This window comes from Rhinolophus sinicus, linkage group LG12, assembly GCF_036562045.2.
Source record: "Rhinolophus sinicus isolate RSC01 linkage group LG12, ASM3656204v1, whole genome shotgun sequence".
NCBI lineage: Eukaryota > Metazoa > Chordata > Mammalia > Chiroptera > Rhinolophidae > Rhinolophus > Rhinolophus sinicus.
The window spans coordinates 2907186-2919991 of record NC_133761.1 but is presented as its reverse complement, the minus strand read 5'-3'; positions in this window follow the sequence as shown (position 1 = coordinate 2919991).

Genomic DNA, 12806 nt, shown 5'->3' with positions numbered 1-12806 from the left:
TAATGTATCTCTTAATGAAATGGGCTAAAATGTATACACAGTGTGATACATACATTTTCTTTAGCTCACTAAGGATCGAATATTGTTTTAGTTAACATGATTAATAGTTTGCAAAAGCTGTGTGGGCTGGCAGGAGGGGGGTGAGGAAATAAGGCAGGAGCAGGACAGAATCAGCTGCGATTTCCTTATTTGTAACCTAAGATGGAAAGACAAGAACATCTTACTTGCCTCACTAGATTTTTGTAGGAATCAAAGAAAGTAACTCATGAGTCAGATTTGTGATTTGTAATATTCTACACACAATGAAAGGTTTATTATTGGCTAACGGTCATTCATTTTTTCATTCACTCATATGCAAAAACAAACAAAAAACAATAGTTTGTGTTCCATTCGAATGAATCTGGTTTTCGACTGCAGCTCTCACTAACTGAACAATTTATTTCAACTTGGAGTTTAGTTTATTCATAGATTAAAGGGGAATTCTATGCCTATCTCAGAAGTTACTTGTCGGAACATAGTTATAACTACATTAAACCACTTACGGAGTCCCTAAAAAGTGTGACCATAAATTATAGTGGTGGGCACCTAATACAGTGTACTCGAGGGATACTCAGTAAGGCTGTTGGAGGTGGGTTCTCCAAGACGCAGACTCTCGGGTAGAGTATATGTGTGGAATTTTTATCAGGAAGGCCTCTGGGGATTGACACCTGTGGGAAGGATGAAGGAAGCAGGAATTAAGTCCATGGAAAACCCTTAGCGTACTGCCTGGCAGGCGAGCAGCTGAGCGTGCAGGGGAGGGTGGAGTGTGACTCCAGGGAAGGAAGAGCGTGGGATTCTTTACACAGATGCAGGAAGCAGCTCTGCCAGGATTCCAGTGGGCCTGTCTTCATGGGAGAAACTCAGAAAAGGAGGGTTCGTAGGACAAAATACTTCCCAACTATGGCAACTGATATTCATTGCTTCCCTCCTCTCCTCTCTGTTTTAGACTCCATCACCCTCACCCAGCACCCCTGCTGGAATCAGACTCCATCACCCTCACCTAGCACCCCTGCTGGAATCAGACTCCATCACCCTCACCTAGCACCCCTGCTGGAATCAGACTCCATCACCCTCACCTAGCACCCCTGCTGGAATCAGACTCCATCACCCTCACCTAGCACCTGCTGGAATCAGACTCCATCACTCTCACTTAGCACCCCTACTGGAATCAGACTCCATCGCCCTCACCTAGCACCCCTGCTGGAGTGATGTTGAGTGATGCCCCACTAGCTTCTACCCCTCTCTACCCCCAATCCAGACCTGCATGCTTTTTCTACTGGGGACAGTGTTGTAGTGCCTTTGACTGAGGGCACCTACTGCATCCTGCAGGCTGGTGCAAGGTTCTCCTGAAGTACTAACTACCTCTCACCTGGAGCGACCGCTGTAGCTGAAGCTGGAGGTCTCGTGCTGTATCATCAGGCAGGCAGCACCTGGCTAGCACAGAATTTCATACAATTCCTATCTTATGATCACCAGTCCTCCTGTTGTGTGAAATGGACACCCGGGTCTACTGAGATACATAGGCTCCCAGGCCAGTGGACCCAGCATTCAGTTAGGCCCTGGAGAGGGATGCTGGCTAAGACCCAGGCCAAGCAAAGCCACACCCATCCGTGTAAAGCACCGCCCCTTCTATGGTGAAAGCAGCCCAATATAGTCAACTTACCTCCATGTTGGGCCCCGAGAGTAAGGGTACCATTCCAGGTCCCCCACAGCTCAGCTCTGGTCCCTGTCACCCGCAGATTGAGCAGTCAGAGGTTCCAAATAGTTCAACTAACCTTGGTAAATGGGAGCCCATGCTGTTTGGCCCACACACAACTCCATCCCTGTCACCATGGTGAGTTGGTTCCTGGACTCCTTACGTCAGCAAGGGCTGGCCAACAACAGAAGACAACTTATGTCAGTTTGTCAAGCCGTTTACTCAGCCCGCCAATTCCAGTGCTGTTCTCTTCCAGAAAGACTCTCACGGACTCACTCAGAAATAATATTTATTATTATTAGCTATCTGGGCATTCCATGGCCCAAACAAGTTGGCATAAAATCAAGCATCACAGCACTAATAATTTGTTAAATGAATAAAAACACAAGAATCATACTTGTACTTTGTCTTTTATTTTTATTGTATTATGAAAACTTTAAATCAGATTTAATAATTACCAATATTTTCTTACATTTACTTCATCTTCCCCTTGCTTTTTTCTTTCTTACTTTACTGACGTATTTTTAAGCAAGTTCCAAACATGTCTGTTTTCCCCTACATGTCAGTACAGAACTCTGAAAAATATAGACATTTTCTTCATATTTGATATGCTATATAATCCACTACAAAATTAAGAATCATTACAGGATTCTTCAGAAGGAAAACAAAGACCCAAAGAAGCTGTCAGTCCCAGAAGCTCTTATACCCTTTGCACACAGAACGATCAAATGTGGGCATGTTTGCCTTAGGGGCAGTAAATCCCAGGACGGCGACTAGGAAATATATGCGGGAAACCAAAGGAAGACAAGGGCGACTGTAGTAGGTTGGTTTGTACAGACCTATTCTGGCATTTTCTCCCCATCCCTGGTGAGAGGAACATTCTTCTCTTCTTGATGCAGGGTGGGCACCTTTCTCAGGGAAATTTTATGACCTGCTTTTGGGCGGAAGTGGGGAGATTGGAAGCCCTTCCTGCATCTACAGCATAAGTGCCGCCCTCTCAAAATAACATGCCAAAGCAGCAGAAGGGAGGGGGGCAGGTTCCGAACCCCCCCCCAGAGGGACTCTGTTAGGATGCGCTCATCCATCCTAACCCCAGCTCCGCGGCCCGGAAAAGCATGTCTGCGTCTTGCTCCTGCTTTCCAACTCTCACTGCCCAGCTGAAATCACGGCTGCAGCCTCCGACCCTCTCTCCTGCCTCCAGTGGGCTTCCCCTCATCCGGTTCCTTCCACTGCTCGTCCACACACTTGGTGGCTCCCCCAGTGCCTGCAGGACAGAGCTCATCTCTCCAGCCAGCTGGCACTGAAGGTCCTCCTGGCCCAGCATGGGCATTCCACTTCTCACTGTCTGTGCCGTAGTCAAATGTCAGCCCTCTCCGTCAGTCAAACACATCCCGCCTTTCCTGCCTCCCTGTTTGGCCCACGCCCACTTTTCATTTTCATATCAGCCGGTCAGATTGGGAGGCAGCAGTGTGTGGGTTGGAGACATAGACCTGTCTCCTGATACATACAAGTTCTATGATGCTGGACATGTAGCCTAGTATCTCTGAGCTACGTCTTCCCTGGTACAATGGGCCCCGGCTATGGAGCCACTGGAGGACTTCGGGGTCAGAATTTCTAAGCTACCATGAGAGAACTGCCAGGCATGTAGCAGGTAACAAAGCCTGGTGTATATATTATTAGTATTATCCAATTCGACTGCCATCATGAAGATAGTTCCGATCTCCTGTTTCACATCTTACCTCATCCAGAAATAATCTCTTAAAACCTAACTTTTTATCGCTTCTTCTCCCAAGCTTCTCAGTTTTCTCTGCCTGCACTTGGCGTGTCTTGCCTTCTCTCACTGGCCTGTAAGTACTGTCCTTATCGGATTCGATTTCACATCCTCCAGAGGGCTTGGCAGACAGGAAAGGCGCAATAAACACTTAAGAAATGAACAAATGAGTGGATTGCTTTGGCTGATTGCAATACAACTGTAGAACCATCCTGCCACAGGCATATTGAGAAATGACTCTGCTCCAAGTTGCAGGAAACTCGCTGGGATTGCAATAATGACTTAGAGACAGCGCTGTCGGCAGAGTCCGCACAAACCCAATTACAGCCGCGCACGTGCAAAGTGAGGAACCTTCTCTTCCCAGGCAGACTGAGGATTAATCCAGAGTGTTTTTAACGAAGCTGTCGTGTAGGTTACCAGGGTTGGCCTTGCTCTCCAAATGTCACCAAGCAAACTATGTCTGTGACCAGCAAGCTCCAAATAATGCTACGGTGTCACACAAAAAGCTTTGTTACCCTCAGTTGAAACTATACAACAAGCCAGTTATTATAAAAGTGATCATGCCTGACAATGCAGCCAGGATTTCCTAATTCCACATTTGAAACCTCAACGTGCTATTCCTTAGGGGAAGAGATGGGCATCGCATGGGATTCATTGCAGAGTTGCGTGTGTGTCCAGGTCCGGCACAGCCAGAGCTTCTGGTCCGCGTTGCTACAGTGCGTCCCTGTCTCCCTCCCATGTGCACATGGGGACTCTCCCAGCCTGGAAACACCCACATGCAGTTGGGGCCACTGAGCCAAATCCCTTTCAGCAGCCTATGAGTGGACATGGCTATTCTACTGTACACGTTCGCTGGGTTTCTCCACTCCTGAGGTGGCCTGTGGTTTCTTCTGAGGTAGTAAGTGTCCTGGACCACCCAGGCACTCTCAGGTTGGCAGAGGAGGGCTGGGAGACGAGTCTTATGAGGTGTAGGTGACCGTTGGGGCCAACCTCGCATTTCACGCTCTGATGGGCCACAGAAGGACAAGTTCAGGGCTGGAGATGGGACACCTGGGATGGTCGGGTCTGGTTTCATGGCAACTCGTGGCGTGGGATGGTCTCATTTTCATGGCAACTCATTGAGCTGCAGAATGTTCTGGGCCTTGGTTTCTCCATCTTTAACACTGGGGGTTTTAACTGCATTATCTTTTACATCCCTACCAACTCTATCATGCTCAGATTGGTGACTTCAAGATGATACTTGGGCTTTGCCAATTAAATGTGTGTGCGGAGATTTGATTCCTGCTGAAAGATGAGAGGAATAGGATGGTTATTGAACTGTCATTATGTACCAGACCCCGGGAGCTGCCACCAGCTCTTCCTTCAGTGAAGAACTTGTGGGTTGGCAATGGAAATCCTGCCCGTAGCAGCCTTGAGCCGTCTTCTCCTTCGGGGCTGTCCTGAGCTGCGGAAATCTGCCTTGGCTGTCGTATCACAGGACCTCTTACCTGGTCCCAACACCACCTTTGGTTCCTTCTTCTCCTTGACATGTGGGTCTGACTCCAGGATATGTAAACACCGCACGTGTTAGCCATTCTGCTGTTACCTGCTCCTTAACCACACAGATATTTAGTGAGGGTGTGCCGTGTGACAAGCACAGTGCTAGTCTCTGGGGACTTCAGACATGGCCCCAACAATTGGTGGCACTTCCTTTATGGACGTCAGGTGTTCCTGCTAAGCTGCTGGGCCCTGATGGCCAGGCCTGTGTCCCAGTCGGCTGCAGTCAGGGACCGGCATTGACCTCTGGGGCCAGATGAGCAGCAGGTATCCAGACTGAGGGAATGACTCGGTCCAGGGCTGAGACAGCCCCTTTGGAGGGCGGCCACCATCTAACTCCTCATTCCCGGGCTTTCGTTTCCATTTGGGACCTGAATCACAAATGAGCACGCCACACTCACTGGACCTTGTCTCCCCATTCTCCACTTGCCCTTCGGTCGCCGGTCAGTTCCCCAAACCCTGTTCACCGCAAAGCATGAGGCTCGAATCCCCCCAACACACGGTATGGACCCCATCCATGTCCGTGCCGTTGGCGCGAACTACCTTACACCTGAATCTACAGGGGCACTGAATACCCCATGGGGCCCCCGCTTGTAAAGAGGGACACAGGAGTTATGGAAATTATAACTAGGAAAGCAGTACTGTATACGTAATGAAGGCAGACCTCACTTATGAACAGAGAAATCCAAATTCAGACAGTGAGTTTTTGCTTATTAAAATACACATGGCTAAAGGAGAAAACAAACCCACTATCACTGGTGCAGCTGGGGGAGGATTCTCCCTGCCCATCTTTATTGTAATGACTGTTTTGGAAAGCAATTTGGCAACATACTTCCAGAGCTGCAGAAATATTTATATTCTTTGACCCAATAATTCACTTCTGGGAACCGAGCCTAAGGATATAATTCTATGTCTGAGAAAGAAAAGCAACATCTATGTATAAATATATTCCCTGAAACACTGTTTTTAATGGGGGAAAACTAGAAAGAGCCTTAAATAATCAATAACAGGGAAATGGGTTTATAAATCGTAGCATGTACACTCAGTGGACTGGCAGCTCTTTAAATTAGTTCAGAAAACTGTCAAACAACATGGAGTCATACTGGCACCACAGAGTGAGCAGGAGGAAAATGGGACACAGGTCAGCAAACTCAAGGGCTGTGTCCACGTCCAGTGGGAAATCCGTGGCAGAGACGTCCCTCATGCCCCTCTCCTGCATACGCTCAAATGCGGCTCTGAGGTCTGGGATGCGTGCCTTCCACATTCCTGGAGAAGTTTCCAAAAGTCACCCCCAGGGCCCTCACAATGGTCCCTCACTGCTTTGTGCTGTTCTCTACTCAGGTGTCCCCTGACGCTGCCCTCAGACTTGAGCCACGCTGCCTGGAGCTGCCACCCAAAACTGAGGACAGGGGCTCAGGTGGCTTCCTCCCTCCCTGCCCATGATGCAAAACGCCCACGGAAGAGGCTCTGACCAGAGTGAGCACAGCCTGGCTCACGGGCGCGCTCGTCCCGGGCAGACACCCACAGGTGCAGGCCCTGCAGGGGGCTGTGAACAGCACCTGGGGTCCAATGCCCATCCTCCCCCTGCGGGGAGGGGGCTTAAAGGAGGCGGGGCCTGCCCAGACCTGCTGGTTGGCTCCAGGAGACGATGCCTGTATCTCACTCAAGGTTTCAGGTTCTCCTGTCACTCCCCAGTGCAGTTCTGCTCAGCTGACACCGTTTTCAACAGCCAGAGGCAGCACAAGGGCCAGGAGGCCGAGGAGAGCTAACCCTTCATGGACAGCTGCCCTGTACCACCCTCACGGCCCCACTGCGCGCCTGACTGTCCCCACAGCCTAACATGGCAACTCGGATAAATGAGTTTCCAAAGAGCGAACTCGTTCATTCATCCATCCATTCACTCCGTCATTCAGTAAATATCTAAGCACACGCTGCATGCTGAACACTGTTATGTATTGTCATTTGGGGCAGTTGGACTTTAGAATCAGATCCTGCTCCATTCAAGCCCATCTCTTACCAGCTGTGATGCCTCGTGGGAGCGCCTTACATTTCCTAAGCTTTGCTCGTCACATCTGTTTGTTGGGGACCCCAAAGCCTGTCTTCTAAGACAATCGTTGTGGTTCTCAGATGGGGTTAAGGGGACAGATCATTTCGTGACAGGCACATGTTAATGGCACAATATGTACTAGGAAGTTATCGAGTAGAATGAAAGTTGTTGCTGGGAGAGGGACCGGCGAGAGGAGGAAAACGTTCTGGGGAAAAGTACATACGATGCCGTGCCTTCCTGTGGGAGGGTAACGTGGTACTGACGGCGTTTCTCAAAACTGGGTGCACGTGAAGATGGTTGGTGAGCTTTCAGCCAGCAGCGCCCGGGCCCAGCCCAAAGACGCTGAGCCAGGATCCTCTTGCATGAACCGAAGACTCGGGCATTTAAAAAGTACCTGAAATCCTTCTTTGCAGGCGATCAGTTTGTGGACTGTCCTTTGAGAACCCCTGGCAGAGACACGTGGATTCTGAACAGCTGAGCTCAGGTTGGAGCCCTCATCTACCGTTATGCCCTCGGCTAAGTCCCGTAACCTCCCTGAGTTGGACTCAAAAGTAATAAAACATGACTTAGCGTTGCTTTCAAATGATCATGACGGTGGAGATTATTGGGGGCCAAAAAGCATTGCGAAAGTTAGCTATTTTCCACCGAGGATGAGTCATGGCTCAGTCTCCCAGCTGGAGACAAGTTTGACCAGACCCGTCAGCTGGGAGCAGAGGGCAGAGCCTCGTGGGGGCTACATGACCACGTTAGTCACTGCTAATGACTAAGAATGTGGCTCAGAGACAGTACTTGGAATATAAACCCTTCGTTTAAAGCGTTGTCCTACTGACTTACGTGTGCTTAATTTAAAAAGTTCATGACTTCTCTGACTCAGAGGAGATACTAGCCTGGGCCTCCCACACCTCAGGTTCACATGTGGAACGAGGTGATGCTTTCAGACTCTGCTTGTGAAAATGTTTTGGATACTGACATTGGGCAACATGAAGGGGAGGGTGTCTAAGCCCCATTTCCTCTTCTGTAAAACAAATCAGCATTTCTAACTTGCCTGACTCATGGGGTTGCTGAGAGGATGGAACCAGATACTGAATATGAAATGCTCTGAGAAACAGCTGCGCACGGGTGTGGGGCACAGACGTGCATGACTCCAGACGTAACGGACGCTCACGTGGCCTCTTCACCAGGATCCCCTGGCCAGCGATGACACACAGTTAGACTTTGCTTCTTTCCTCCGACCACAGCCCTGGCCTTTCCAGGCACCTTCTGGTTCTGAGAGCCCGTCCAAATGTCCCCCCTCTGCCATCCCCCTGCAGAGGGCTCACTTCAAGGAAGAAACTTAGCACCCGCCCCACGTCTCAGCACCCCAGGATCCAGGAACTGCCTGCACCCACAGCTGCCTCAGGGGCCAAGACCTAGACAAAATGGGCAGGCGAAGTCTTCTTGTCTTTCCGTTCAGTGTCGGCTTTCAATATTGAATGAATGTTCACAAAGAAATCATGGCATTGTTAGTATGGATTTGTATTACGCTAGAACTTCCTCCATCTATTTGGAAGAAGATACAAAGTAGCCGCTGTGGATGGGGGCTTGTGCAGAGGCAGAGGCCCTCCAGCTGGTAACTGCTGGCCCACGGGGCATCACTGGCAATCAGAGGTCGGGGCCTGGCTTCTGGCCCTGCGGTTTGGGGGTTAGCACTGCTTGCCTGAAGTTAGTTACTCCTTCCCAGCTTGCCCACCTGTAGAATGCAATCTCTACCTCATGGAGTTGCTATAAGGATGAAAATCATGAAATTATATAACTATAATAACCTGACAGTAAGTGCTAAAAAGCCATATTATTAGATTATTAGATATAAAATAGACGACGATGGAGGAAAGAGAATTAGACAATGAGCCAAGGAATGACTTGCCTCTGAAATACCCCACCTGGAACATATCTTCTGACAGTGTGCTCTGAGCCGGAACTTCCCAAGCAGGTCACCCGGAGAGCTGCGTAGTTAAAAGGCAGATTCTGATTGGCGAGGGCTGACGTGGATCCCAAGATTCTACAGGTCTGATAAGCTCCCTGGTGCGGCCACGGTCCCTTGTCCACAGACTAGGTTTTACTGCCCTTAGTTTTATGGGGCTTTGCAGATGTTGCGTTTTTTTTGTTTTTGTTTTTTGTTTTTTTTCGTTTGTTTGGTTTGTTTTTTTATAAAACAAGGCAAGACCATCCACCAGCAAAAAGATTGAGTCACTTTATTGCAGCGTTCTGGAACCAAACCTGCCGTATCTTCGAGGTCTTCCTGTGCTTTGAATAGTGAGGGCATTTTAACAAGACACCCACAGGCTTCACATGCACATTAAAGTCTGAGGAGCTCTGTGCTGCATCTCAAGCAGCTGTGAGCATTAAAGGGCATCTTTAGCTCACATCAGCTCTCTTGAGGTACTGACTATTGAAGCTGCCGATTTATAGAAGAGGAAAGCAAAGTTTATGGGGCTCTGGTGTCACGGCTTCCACAGCTAGGTTTGAACAAACCTATTGTGGCAGAGTCTACAGGCTGCCCTGCCTTCCTGGTTCAGCATCTGACAACCATGAGAGAAGCAGAGGGAACTGCAACGTGGGGCGTAATGGTCAGTGACCTTGTGTTGGCTTCAGACCTGGGCATCTCTGGATCACCTCTCTGTCCTCTGCTCTTGAAGCTGAACAGTTGAGCTCCACTGCCCCCGAGGGCATGGGCTCAATCCCTTTACCCCTTTCCTCCCTGGTCCCCTAGACTTGGCAAGTGCTGGCCTGTCACATGGAGCTGGGGAAACGTGCAGACGTTCCCATTCCTGCTCTGCCTGGGGCTGTGAACTCACCTTCTCCAGCGTGTCCTTCAGCACCACGGACAGGGTCTGCGGCTCCTTTACTCACACTCTCAGCATTTTGCCCCCAACCTACAAGGCTGTTGGAGGGTGCAGAGGAGCTAAGCCTATTTTACCCTAAACCCTTTAATTATGGTAAAAATAGAAGGCCCTCAACCACAGTTATCCAACTCGATGACCATGAATAATGCACATTAACGCACAGGCTAAGAATAGGAGACGGGGGTGCTGATCCAGCCAGTGTAAGAACCAGGACCGGGGTGACTGCATGTGTGGGGCCTCTAAGAGATGCTTATCCAAACACACTCATCACCCATATCTTCAGATGCAGGGGCCAAGTAATATATCAAATAGGCTGCTTCAAACCCCTGGGCCAACAGCAGCGTCGCCTGGCATGAAATTCTGGGGTTGGAGCCCAGCAATCTGTCTTAACAGTCCTCGAGGTGATGCTGGTGTTTTGTCTAAGAATCATGGTTTTATTTCTTTTTTTTATTTTATTAAAGTTTATTGGGGTAACAATTGTTAGTAAAATTACATAGATTTCAGGTGTACAATTCTGTATTATATCATCTATAAATCACATTGTGTGTTCACCACCCAGAGTCAGTTCTCCTTCCATCACCATATATTTGATCCCCTTCACCCTCATCTCCCAACCCCCACCCCCCTTACCCTCTGGTAACCACTAAACTATTGTCTGTGTCTATGGGTTTTTGTTTCTCATTTGCTTGTCTTTTCAAAATGACTTTAAACGTCCGTGATTTCACCAGCCCTTGAAAAGGTGTCTAAGGGGGAGGGGAGGGACCAGCACTGGTGTGCACAAGGGTTAAGAGTAGGGAATCCAGTCAGACAGTGCTACCATGTCACCTGCTAGCTGTGTGACTGGGCAAGTTGTGTCTTTCTCTGGACAGTTGTTGGGAGCTTGGGAAAGGGGTCTGCTAATCGCATGGAGAGACTAGAATGACACATGGTAATAGTTCAGTGAAAGACAGCGATGCCTTCTTTGAAGCAAGAAATCACTACTTTATACCACAGAAAATCAAAGTGTTGGCCAACCAGTTTCTCATGGCCCACAGATGTCTGTCCTGCTCGTGCCAATGCCCCCATTGTGTTCATTCGGAAAGAGTAAAGGAAATGGAATGCATGTTGGTTTCCCATTCCACTCCTCTTGTTTTATCTGTACTATTACCCCAGGGAGGAGAGCTCCTGTTCCAGTGTAGGGAGCCCACGCCCATTCGCTGCTGGAGGACAGGCGACTTTTGAGGAGAAGACTCACTGGTCTGAGCCCCTCCTTTCTCTTCACAGCCTATTACATAATAATGGGCCAGATGACCTCTACTGTCTCCTTTTGGCTCCAAAACGTCTTTGAATCTCAGAATTTCAGACAGAGCCTCACTTTGAAAAACATCAGAGAAAGATCCAGGTTCTGGTTCAAAGTCCCTTGGCTCACGTGCGACACACACTGTGAGAGGAAGCCCATGTCACTTCGAAATCAGACACTGCCATCACAGAGTGCCCCTCGCTGAGTAGAAGCTGCAGGAAGACCCCAGGCCTTGCAGGGAAGCCATCAGGGCCAGGACGAGACCAGGCCTGGCCCAAGGTGTCCTGTGTAGTTAGAAGTTGCGTTCAGTGGGAACATCACCACTCGTTACTGCCTCTGCTCTGTGAGCCACATCGCAAAAGGATGACCTCTCTAAGACCACTTTCTGTTGAAAATTTCACAAGGACGCTCTTGTACCTACAAATAAAGCTGAAGTTCTTGTGTTTTCCAGACACTTTCCCACCCGCCTTCATGGAGCTCAATCAGTGGTTGTCAGTGGAGGGGGATTTGCCCCCTCCCACAGGGGACACTGGGCAATATCTGAGGACACTTTTGGTTTTCACAAGTGGATAGAGTCCAGGGGTGCTATGAAACCTCCTACAATGCACAGGACAGCCCTGCACAACAAAGATTAAATCAGCCAAAAATGTCAATAGTGCTAAAATTGAGGAATCCTGAGCTAAATTCTACTGAGCTCAACTGTCTCTTCCAAGAAGCATTCTGTGACTGCACCTTCCTCCCCAAAGGGCTGTCGATACCCTAGCTCTGAGCTCCCACAGAGGTAATCCAGAAGGCTCTCAGGGCACTCACCCCACCAAATGTATTAAATAACAGTTCCCAGGTTGTTGTCTATTTCATCTTCTAGACGGAAGTCCTTCCAAAGATGTAGTATCAGTTCCATTTTGCTTTTTTGTGTTTTTAACCTTGGGTGCAGTTGAGTTCATCACACCAATTAATTAATAGACATATCTTCCTTGGTCTATGCAGCGTCTAACAAAGTCGTGGCACATAGCAGACACTTCATTAGCCGGTGACCAATCAATGCCACATCTGGAGATCATAACTCACTTTTGCCCACCTGCTGCAACCACTTCGTGTGAAAAGTAAAACATAAAGAGGCACCTGGTGCCACGCACAGCGCAGGACTCTTCCTATGTGAAGGGTGGGGACATGGCAGGACTAAGCCGGGTGGTTGTCAGTGCCTCTCAATCACTGTCTTCTATTTATGCTGGTGTCTGAGCTGGTCGCTTGACCTCTGAAAAGTCGCCTGCCTCAAAGTCCGTAGCAGAGTGGGAAAGATCCTTCTTTGCTTCTGATGACTTGAAGACACTGAAGCAACACTTGGGAATTGGACTAAAGTTGAGGAACCTCGTGGGACCTGGTCTTAGAACAAGCAGGGCTAGAACCATAGAGATTCTGGTGGTGGCACCAGCCATCCTCAGTTGATGGATACACACCTAACCCGTGGATGACCTTCCTGATTTGAGCAGTGGGTTTTCGTTCTCCATCGAAGCAGCCCCTCGCCTGCATGGCGGGTCACTGCATTGGGCCTTGGC